Raw genomic sequence first — 12643 nt, forward strand, 5'->3', positions numbered from 1 at the left:
ATTTTTTAAAATGCTCTTTTTATATCTGTATTATAGTGAAATCATTCTTAGAGGATGTCCCATACTTTAAGATCAAGAATATAAAAACATTGATTTAGATAAGGTCCACAATAGACTAAATAGTATTGAATTCCACGTGATAATAGTTATCTTCTTGTATACAGTATATTATATATTTTGTGTGCTTTTGTGTAGTATATTATATTTTCATGTGCTTTTTAATGCAAAAAGGGGTCAAAGAAGCTGGTAGATACTTAAGTAATCAGAATTTTCTGATGGTTTCTTATTCATAAATGCAGCATATACTTCAAATATCTACCAAAGCCTCAAACCTAGTATTTTTATAGCAAATTAGAAGTACAAGGGATTTGCTCATTTGTTTCTTCACAACAGCCATATAATATTTTACCCCTAAAAAAACATTATATGAAGAAATTTTATAGAGGAAAGTTCTGATTATCAGAGGGTTATGGCTTGCCCAGAATCACTCAGCCAGCGAAAGGAATAATCAGAACCACACTCAGGTCTTCTGGCTCCAAACACGTTCTTTCCATTTCATCACATATCTTTATCATATCTTTTTTTACCCGCCAGCCTCCCATAACCATTCTATTTCTCATGTCCGAAGGCACTGAATCCATTCTTTGAGAACAGCACATGGGAAACACAATATGTATGAGTGCTCTCTGTCCCTCAGCAATTACAGAGCCCAGTGGGCCTTCACAGTTTAATTACTTGTTAATTATATTAGCAGGCATTCTGAGGGTATGGCAAATCACAAATACTTACATAATGCTTCATATTGATTAAACTCAAGACCAAACAATAAGCAGAAAAGTTCCTTGGTGTGGTGCATAGTTCTCTTGTCTTGAATTCAGTATAAACATGTACATACATTTGTTGTTTATATTCTCTTGAATATTCTTAGTAGAACTTCATGTTTTTAAAACTCATAATAATATGAATAAGAGAAAGATCCTCGTATTTGTAAAGCGGTTTATAGTTTATAAAGCACATTCAAATGCATTATTTATTTAGTCCTCCCACCAAGGTGTGAAGTAAATAGATAGCAATTGTCCTCATTTTATAGACATAAAACCAAAACTCAAAGAGGTTTATATTTCCTTGAGTTTAGACAACTCTTAGGTGCAGGAGGCAGCTCACCTAACATAAGAGCTGGAAGGAGCTTCCTTAGATATTAGGAAGGGCAGGATTTCCCAGTATGTGTTCTGTGCCACACTGGTTTTGTGAGATGCTCTATAGAAAGTGGTTTAGTGCTCCAATAAATCTAAGAAACACCGCATATTATATTCCCTACTTGAGAATCACAATGCATACTGGCATAAAAAGGCTCTGAGAAGTATTACTTTTTTTTTTAATTGATTTTGTTCAACTGAGAGTTTCCAACAATTGACTTAATCAAGCAAAACTGTTTTGCAAAACGCTGACCTAGTGTAACCCTCACATTAAGGAGATGAGAGAGCTGATGTTCAAAAATATAAAATATTTATTTAAGACAACACAATTACTTACATTAGAGTTAAGGGTTGAACTTAAATCTCTAAATTCAGCTTCAGCGTTCTTTCTAATATCCTACACGGTTTCTCTGTACTTAAATGCTTCTCTATTCTAGAAAAAATAATTTGGCTGGTCTTTATATTCAAAATTAGAGGCATATTTTGAATAAAAATCTTGTAAAAAGGAAAAGAGGCCATCCTTAGTTCTTAATTCACTTTTGTGCTAATCAAAAAATCTTGATGATAATATTTGCCATTCTTCTGTGCCAAGATTATAAATAATTTTAAAGCTTTTAACAGACTTTCAAGTTAAATGTTTTTACAGATGAAGTCACTGAGGCTCTGAGAAATAAAATAACTTGAGAAAGATCATCCATGTATTAAAAGGAGGAGCCATGATTTATTTAAGGTTGAGTCTATCTGACTTCAAACCTGTTCAGCAGTTACATTCTGAGGGCCCCATTTTTGGTTTTTAAAAAATTTTTATTGGAGTATAGTTGATTTACAATGTTGTGTTACCTTCAGGTGTACAGCAAAGTGAATCAGTTATACGTATACATATATCCACTCTCTTTTTTTTCCCCCATGTAGGCCATTACAGAGTATTGAGTAGAGTTCCCTGTGTTACACAGCAGGTTGTTACTAGTTATCTATTTTATATATAGTAGTGTGTATATGTCAATCCCAGTCTGCCAATTTATCCCTTCCCCCCTTATCCCCTGGTAACCATAAGTTTGTTTTCTACATCTGTGACTCTACTTCTGTTTTGTAAATAAGTTAATTTGTACCCTATTTTTGATTCCACATATAAGTGATATGTGATATTTGTCTTTCTGTGTCTGACTTACTTCATTCAGTATGACAATCTCTAGGTCCATCCATGTTGCTGCAAATGGCATTATTTTGTTCTTTTTATGGCTGAGTAATATTCCATTGTATATATGTACCACATCTTTATCCATTCCTCTGTTTTTTTATTTTTGTTTTTGTTTTTGTTTTTGTTTTTTTGCAGTACATGGGCCTCTCACTGCTGTGGCCTCTTCCTTTGCGGAGCACAGGCTCTGGACGCGCAGGCTCAGCGGCCATGGCTCACGGACCCAGCCGCTCCACGGCATGTGGGATCTTCCTGTACGGGGCACGAACCCGTGTCCCCTGCATCGGCAGGCGGACTCTCAACCACTGCGCCACCAGGGAAGCCCCGCAATAAGTATTTTTTAAATATAAGACCAAAACCCTGAAGCACTTTTATATTTTCTTTATACTATAAATCAAGCTAGCCTCAGTCAGTAATGAGGCTTGCAGAGGATCAGTATTTCATGTCTAATGGAGCCTTAAAGGTCTTGGACGTTTAACCAGGACTTGAATTCCATCTGTAACATCCCCAAAGGTGGTCATCTGTAATGAAAGGACATCTTAACACCTCTGGAGGGAGGCCACTTTATTATTGGACAACTCCAACTGCAGAAAATTCACTGACTAGACTGTATACTACTTAAAAGAAGGATACATTCCTGTCTTGCTCTACATCCCTAGTGTCTAGCAAGAGAGAATCCATCACTAAGCCTTTTATTTTTTAATATTTTTGGCTGCATTGGGTCTTTTGACCCATGTCCCCTGCACTGGCAGGCAGATTCTTAACCACTGTGCCACCAGGGAAGCCCTTTCTTTTACTTTTTTGAATGATCAAATGGTACTGACATGAAATATTTCTTCTTGTAATGTTTATCCCATTATTCTAACTCTGTTTTCTGGGTAGAAGTTAAGTGATTTTCCCAGAAGGTATACCTGTGCAAGGTACCTAGGAAACAAAATAAAATCTAGGTATCTTTTTAAAAATTGATATATAATTCAAATACTATAAAATTCACCCTTTTAAAGTATAAAATTCAGTGGTTTTGAGTATATTCAGAAAATTGTAAAGCCATCACCACTATCTAATTCCAGAACATATATATCACCCCTCCCAAAAAATAACCCTACCCATTACCAGTTATTCCTCATTCCCCCTTCACCCGAATCCCTGGTAACCACTTTTTTCTCTATGATTTTGCCTATTCTGTACATTCCATACGAATGCAATCATATCATATGTGGCCTCCTGTGTCTGGCTTCTTTAGTGTAATATTTTCAGGATCAACAATGTTATAGGATATATCAATACTTCATTCCACTTATGGCCAAATCACATGGATATTCCACATTTTGTTATCCACTCGTCAGTTGGTGGGTATTTGAATTGTCTCCACTTGTCTATTATGAATAACGCTGATATGAACATTCATGTACAAATTTTGTGTGAACATATGTTTTCAGTTCTCTCGGGAATGTAACTGGGATTGGAATTGCAAGGATATATGGTAACTCAATGTTTAACATTCTGAGGAACTATCCAACTCTTTAACAAAGCAGCTACATCATTTTATAATCCTACCAGCAAGGTCTGAGAGTCACAACTTCTCCACATCCTCATCAACACTTGTTGCTTTCTATTTTATTCTGTTTGGTTTTTTAAATTATAGCCATCTTAGTGGGCATGAAGTGGTATCTCATAGGGTTTTGATATGCATTTCCCTGAAGACTAATAATGTTGACCATCTTTTCATGTACTTATTGGCCATTTGTATATCTTCTTTGGGGAAATGTCTATTTAGATTCTTTGCCTATTTTTTAATTGGGTTGTCTTTTTATTGTTAAGTTGTAAGTGTTCTTTATATATTCTGGTGAAAAGTCCCTTATCAGATATACAATTTGAAAATATCACATTCTTTGACTTGTCTTTTTATTTTCTTGACAATATTCTTTGAAGCACAAGTGTTTTTAACCATGAAGAAGTCCAGCTTGTCAACTTTCTCTTTCATTGCTCCTGCTTTGGGTGTCACATGTAAGAAACCATTCCCTAATAAAAGGCATGAAAATTTACTCATGTTTTCTTTTAAAAGTTTTATAATACTGTATCATATTTAGGTATGATCTAGTTTGAGTTAATTTTGTATATGGTAGAGTCCAGCTTCATTCTTTTGCATGTGGATATTCAATGCTCCCAGCACCACTTGTTGACAAAACCACCCTTTCCCCACTGAATTGTCTTGACGTTCTTGTCAAAACTCAATTGACCATAAATGTAAGAGTTTATTTATGGCCTTACAATTCTATTTTATTGATCTATATGTCTATTCTTATGCAAATACCACACTATCTTTATAATTGTAGCTTTGTAGTAGTTTTGAAATTGGGAACTTTCAAGACTTCTTTCATCTTTTTGAAGATTGTTTTGACTATTCTTGGTTTCTTGCATTTCCATATGAATTTTACAAATTCTCAATTTCTACCAAACAAAAGACAGATGGGATTTGATGGAGATTACAGTAATCTGTATATCAGTTTGGGATGCATTGCCATCTTAATAATGCTAAGTATTCCGACACATGAATATGAGATATCTTTCCATTTATCTTAGGTCTTCTTTAATTGCCTACAACACTGTTTTGTAGTTTTCAGTATAAAAGTCTTGCACTTTTTTGTTAAATTTGTTTTATATATTTTATTCTCTTTGATGTTATTGTAAATGAAATTGTGTTCTTAATTTTATTTCCAGATTACTCATTGTTGCTGTACAGAAATATAATTGATTTTTGTATATTGATCTTTTATTCTGCAATCTTACTAAATTTGTTTATTAGTTTTAATAATTTTCTTGTGGTTATATTACATTTTCCATATGCAAGATAATGTCATTTGTGAATAAAAATAGTTTTATTTCTTCCTTTCCAATCTGGATGACTTTGTTACTTTTCCTTGAATAATTGCCCTGGCGAGAACATCAGTACAATGTAGAATAGAAGTGAGGAAAGCAGACATGCTTGTCTTATTTGTGATCTTAGGGGGAAGGCTTTCAGTCTTTCACCTTAAAATATGATGTTAGCTGTGGCTTTTTGTTCATGCCTTTTATCATATTAAGAAAATTTCTTTCTATGCTTAGTTGGTTGACTGTTTTGTCATGAATAATTATTGGATTTTGTTGAATGCTTTTTCTGCATTTATTATAATAGTCATGTGTTTTCTGCCCTTTTTTTCTATTAATATAGTATATTACATCGATTTTCATATGTTGAACCAACCATCCATTCCTGAGATCAATTTCACTTAGGCATGGTGTATACATTACTTTTTATACATTGTTAAATTTGGCTTGCTAGTATATTGCTGAAGATTGTTGTGTCTATATTCAAAAGAAATATTGGTCTATTGTTTTCTTTTCCTGGGCTTTCTTTGTCAGGTTCTGGTATGAGAATAATACTAGCCTCATAGAATGAGTTAGGAAGTTTTCTTTCTTCATCTTGTTTTTGGAAGATTTTGTGGAAGTTTGCTGTTAATTTTCTTTAAACATTTGGTTGAATTCACTGGTGAAATAATCTGGGCCTAAGCACTTCTTTGTGGGAAGGTTCTTGATTACTAATTTAATCTCTTTAATAGAAATCTATCCAGATTTTCTGTTTCTCTTGAGTCAGTTGTTTGTGTTCTAGGAATTTGTCAGTTTTACCTGTTAACGAATTTATAGGCATACAATTATTCCCTTCTAATCACTTTTATTTCCATAAGGTCAGAATGTTCCCTGTTTTGCTATTGATTTTATTAATTTGAGTCTTATCTCTTTTCATCTTGGTAAATTCAGCCAAAGGTTTGTAAATTTTGTTCATTTTTTCAAAGAACAAACTTTTGGGTTTGTTGGAGTTGGTGACTTTCTCTATTGTTTTTCATTTCATTTGTTTCTGCTCTTTATTATTTTCTTCCTTCTGCTTGTTTTGGGTTTAGTTTACTCTTCTCTTTCTAGTTTCTTAATGTTGTAAGTTAAGGTATTGATTTGTTTTTCTTCTTTTATAATACAGACATCTACAGTTATACTTTTCTCCCGCTTACTGTTTTAACTATATCCATGAGCTTTGGATATATATTGTATTGGGATATATATTGTATATATTTGGATATATTCTATTTTCATTTTCATTCATGTCATAGTATGTTCTAATTTTTCTTGTGATATCTTTTTTGACTCAGTTGTTTAGTAGTGTGTTGTTTAATTTACACATTATTTGTGAGTTTCCTGTGTTTCTTTCTGTTATTCATTTCTCTTTTCTTAATGTTTATTTTTAATAATATGGCTTTTTTTACATTTAAGGTAAGATTTTTTTTGAATTTTATTGTCATTCATTTCTAATTTCATTGAACTGTGGTCAGAGAACTGTGGTCAGAGAACATAGTTTGTATTTTAATCTATTTAAATTTATTTAGATTTTTTCTCCCTTCAGTAAATGCCATTACATTGAATATCATGACATCTTACATTAAACTTCCTAGCAGAGTAGATATTTAATGTTTGTTGAATTAAAGTCATACATTTTTCCCCAGATATCAAGTCTAACATAGTATCTTATATAAATGTAGCATCCAAAAATATTTTGAAAACTCTGAAGATTTATACTATACAACTGTGTTATCCAAACTTAACTGAAAACCAAAATCTCCTGGGGAATATTTTAAAACTGGTGATCATGCTAGTTAGACAACACTAACAGGGACCACTCTATGAGGCTCTGTCTTCAGATCTGTTGAATAGGAGCCCACCTCTACATATGCTACCAACAAATCTGGCAACTGGCCATTTCCAATAAGAGCACTGTGTTTTCCTTTTCTTAAATATTGCCCTTAAAAGATCTGGAGTTATTTCTAATTTGCACCACATGACTTGTTAAATGTTTAAAACCTATTATAGAATGTGATTCAAATTTGTCATTGACACAGATTGGAGGTACAATATTCTGGGCTGAAACATAGCATCATACCATTTAAATAAATATTTATGTAGACCTTAAGAAAGTTTTAAAAAAATACATAAAATTGTTTCCTCACAAGTGAAAAGTAAATGTGTCACCATTGCCTTTATTAGTAAATAGAGAAATAATGATGGAAATACACTGGAGGAAATTGAATTGTTTCGGACATATTTGTTAAATTAAATAAAATAGAACCCAATTCTCTAGGCAAATCCTAATTTCAAAGGTATATTCTTCCCATATACTTCAAGATGTCCTCAAGCTCCCAACATTTTAAAGTTTGACTATAACTCCTAAACTGTGTCTTAAAGAACATGTTGTCAGGTCATATCTCTTGACCCTCTATTTAGAAAACAGTGGCCACTTTATTCAGATAACCTATTTCCCACCTTAAGAGAAAATATTGATCCTGCTTTTATTCACTTTTAACCCATGTTACAGAAAAGACTTGGAAAATATGTAAATAAAGGGAATCTTAACAGAATATAAAAGAAAACTGTCTAGACTCACTAGAAACAACTCCATTTCCTTTATACCTAAAATGTGAAATTTATAAGAAATTATTTCAGAAAAAAAGAAATATGACTGAAAGCTTATCAATATTGTGAGGAAGCCATTCTCAAACCTTTTCTCTCCTCACCCCAGATTCATACATGAGACACTTTCATAAATATAAAAACTGATGTAAATGCTTCTGAGTTGGGTCTGAGCATTATGCATAATTCCCCTCCATCACTTGCCAGATATCACAACAAATAGTATCAAATTTATGTGTCCAACATCCAGTTGAGAACAGCTGCAAGAGGAAGCAAAGGAGGAAAGGCTACCAAGATTTAGTGTATGTGTAATATGTGTCAGGCTCTTTCACATGTTACCCTAATTAAATTCACACTTCTGTAACTTACAATCCCCCATTAACCATAAAAGAGCTAAATTAGTTTTATTATGCTACATCGAGTCCAGGATAATATAACATATTTATCCACAATAAGAAGTGTAAGGTAGATGAAAGAGAAGTTTCACTTAGCAGCTGAGTTCTGATTTCCACCAAAGGACTCTTCTCTAGTACCATCTTTATAACTTTGGTTTTCTGTTGTTTTTGCTTTTTTATTTGGAGATAATTTTAAATTTACAGAAATACTCACAGAACTATTGCAAAGGACTCTTTGATACCCATCACCCAATTCTGCCATTTAAGTGTATTTGTCCCACTTGTTTTATCATTCTCTCTCTCTCTCTCCCCTTAAACACTTCAGAGTGTATTTTCTAAGGTCATCAGGAAATTTAACAATACAGTACTATTTTCTAATCTTTAGTCCTTATTCAAATTTCTCCAGTCGTCCTGATAATGTCTTTTATAGCATTTGTTCTTGGTCCAGGATCTACTCCAGGATCTGCTTTGCATTTACTTTCATATCTCCTTGATCTCCTTTAATGTGGAATGAATCTTTCACCTGATTTTGTTTTTCATGACATTCACATTTTTAGACTCTTTTTTTGAAGATGAAAAGATTTAGTTTTAAATAAATTTTTAACATTGATTGACTCAACTTGTTTATTAAGTGCTTTATATTCCTATGATCTCTTACCTACAGTAAAAGGCAATATCAAATAAAACAAATGTTCAAAAACTGGTTACATTTATAATTTTTTTAAAAAGTCCAGTGGTTTTAAAGAATTGGGTTTACAAAAGGCCCTGCCTAAGGCTAAATTGATTGGTGTTTCTTCTGTTGCCTGGAGACTAAACTTATTGATCTAGTTTTCATTGTTTTATAATTAATGCAGAAGAGAGATGAAACTAAGTGAGTGGGAATAAAAACATTACATGAACTCAGAGTATCCAGATTTAAAGGTCATTTGTTACTAGATATGGGTTGGAAAGAAAATTCATACAACTAAGAAGAACAGAAAAAGCCATTCTGCTTTATTAAAATATTTTAAAGAAGCTAATAGATGGTTCAAAATATTGAGCTAGCTTCTTAGTCTAATAAGAGGTACTCAGTATAAATATTTATTGGACGAATGAAAGAATAGTGAAAACTACTCAGAGAATGAGACAAGGCTAAGTGATCTAAATAAGATAAAAAGAAATCTTGTACCCGTGGCAGACTGTCAGTGTCCCACCCTGTGCTTTTTTTCTGGAGGTCACATATGGCTTTAGGGGACAATTTCCATACACACTGGTGACTTCCTCTTCAAGCCCCTGTGTCTCACTGCCTAAGAGTCTTCTTGGCCTGCATGCAGGGCAGGCCAGAAAAGTGGGTAAGTCAACACCTCCAGGAGCAAGCCCCAGCCAGCAAGGAGTAGCGGTTGGTGGATAAATATTCCAGCTACCTTACCCTCAATGGGACAGTTGCAAGGTATCTTATACAGAACTTCTCAGTCATTGGTGGGGTCAGCTCCAGTCACTCACTGTGATAACTTGTTCATGAAGACACTGTTTACTGGTTGTCCTTCTGTCCCTGTCTGAGGCTGGCAGAGTTACAAAAGAGACTGAATGTTTCTTCGAAAAGTGAGGACCCTTGGGAAAGTACAGTCCCTGCTGTGGGAAGAAATAGACCTAGCCAACATATTTCAAAGGAACCAGCATAACATACATGGGAACACACCTTGAGGGTGTTGGACTAAGGGGTTGGAGGATAAGGTGAGGTAGGGAGCCCTGATTGACATAGGGGCACTCTCCCATGACTTAGCATCTAGCATCTGAGCAAGGATAACTGGTGCCAGTCTTAATGACACTGCCTGAATAGTTTCCCAGTAAAATGAGGTGGACATGCCAGAACTTCCTCAGCAGAGTTTGAGAAAACTTCCAGAAGAATCAGAGAGGTGGACACGTTCGAATGGATTTACATTAAAAGAACAGAGAACCCACCAGCTTACTATTATATTTCCCAAGAAAACCCAAGGGCACTTCCTTCACCAAAACAATGTAGACTGCACCAAGGAGGAGTGTCACCACTGTTAAGAGGCTCAGGACTTCCATGGGCCAGTGCTGATGGAGGCCAGAGCTGGTGCTATTTTACTAGACTCCCTAGTGGCAATGGGATGAGAAGATTCTGGAATATCAGAGATCAGGTGGAGGAAGACAACCATCAGAGGCAAGGTGGGCATAATTTCCATAATGGGAAACAAGGCCAGAAAGGCAAAAAAAAAAAAAAAGCATGAAGTGAGATAGACGGACAACTAATAAGGGTGTTGCTTGACTTCTGCAACAGAGCTCAAAAGAGCTCAAAATTGGGTGAGCAGAAAGCTGATACAACCCGCAGTAATGGAAAATTATGAGCCTTCACCCAGTTTGCAGACCTGAGTCAGGTCTCAGGTCCAGAGCTCATTGATTGAAAGGGAGGACAAGTCCCTTTGAAGAACGACTCTGCAGTGCCACCATTTAAGTATGTACAATAATTACACCTAAAGAGACCTATGGAGGGTAATACTCAGATCTTTCAAGGGCTATTAGACATATGAACTGAGCTTATAGTAATAATAATGGGAAAAATAATGGGCAAAATACCATGATGGTCTCCCTGTTAGAGTGAAGCATATGGAGGCCAGGTGATAGAGTCCTGGCCCAAGTCTACCTTAGAGTGGGTCCAGTGAACTCCATGTGTTCATCTTGTTCCTGGTACCTGACACATAATCAATATGGATATCATGCTGTACTGCTGACATTATGTTAATGCACTTTGTGAGCAGGAAATGGTAAATACTCTTTTATGCCCTGGAAAGAGAGATTCATGTCAGAGAGTGGGAAAGTGTTATTAAACCTCATTGAGGGGCCTTTTAATCAGTGAAGTTCTGGCATCATGTTTGGGAAATCTCCTCCAAGGTGAAAGATAAGTTATTGCACATTATAACTTCTACCACTATGAAAGAGACACAGCCCTTGGTAGACCTCTTTGGATTTTGGAGACACCATAATTCATACCTCAAAATACAGCTCCAACCCTTTTATCAGGTGACTGGAGAGACTGCCAGTTTTGAGTAGTACCCAGAGCAATAAAGGCTCTGCAAACATTCAGTGTGGAGTGCAAGCTGTCTTGCCATTAAGACAGATCCCATGGGACAGAAGTAAGATAAGGATGCTGTCGGAGTCTCTGTCAAACCCCAGTGGGAAAGTCTCAACACAGACTCACTCGAGTTCTGGAGCAAGACCCTGCTGTCTGTGGCAGACCACTGCTGTCCATTCAAAAAAGCAGCTTTGGGCATGCTGCTAGGTAGACTCTCTGGTCATGGGACATCAAATGACTCTAAACCAGAGCATTCCAATCATGACCTGGGCATTATCAGATTCATAGAGTTATATATTTGGATAGGCACAGAAGAAATCAATTGTTTGATGAGAGAGATACATTTGGGATCAGACCAAAGCAGGTCCAGAGGGCATAAGTATAAAATATAAACAGCCTCGACCTGCATTTCACTTACCCAGCTGCACTAATACTTCTCCCTTAACTCACACCTGTGGCCTTGTTGGAGTTTTCTTAAAACAAGATAAGAGGAGAAGAAGAAGATACTCAGGCCTAAGTCACAGGTGGGTCATCTTAATGCATATACTGGTATGAGCATAAAAAAGACTGATGCTGCTGCATTGAAGTCTCACACAGGAGTAGCCTTGAAAGGAAGGAGTGAGGGGAATCTTCCCAGCACACAGAGCTTTTAATGGCACATGTGGTCATCAACCTTGCATGGAAGGAGAAATGGTGTGAAGTAAGGATAAACTCATAGGCAGTGACAAATGTCTTGGCTGGTGGGTTAGGAATCTGGAAGGAGCAAGATTAGAACACTGGAGACCGGAAGGTCTAGTCTAACATGTGGCTAGGCCATTAATTAGCAGCAGCCACAAAGAGTACAGACTTTTTTCTCATGTTAATGTCTATTAAGTGCCCATCCAACTCAGGAGGCACAGAATAATCTGTTCAACGGGGTGACTCGCACTCTGGATATCAGCTAACTTCTGTCTTTGGCCAACCAAGTGCTTGCAAAATGGGTCCACGAACAGAGTAGCTATGGTAGCAGGGATGGCGACCATCTATAGGTCTAACCGCACAGACCTCCTCTCATCACTCATCTAGGTACTGCTGTTGTTTATTTTCTTTCCTGTCAACAGCAGAGACCAGTGAGGGACCGCCTTGTGGGAGACCAACAATCTACGTGGTGGAAAGCTGATTGCATCAAACCTTTCCCTTCCAACCTGGAGGGGGCAGCAATCCCTTTTCTTTTTGATTTACATATTAATTGGTTTAAAATAATCCTTATTTTGCCAGTGAGGAAAATGAAGAGCAGAGAAGTGACCAG

The sequence above is a fragment of the Mesoplodon bidens genome, assembly GCF_964165515.1.
Source record: "Mesoplodon bidens genome assembly, chromosome: 11".
Classification (NCBI taxonomy): domain Eukaryota; kingdom Metazoa; phylum Chordata; class Mammalia; order Artiodactyla; family Ziphiidae; genus Mesoplodon; species Mesoplodon bidens.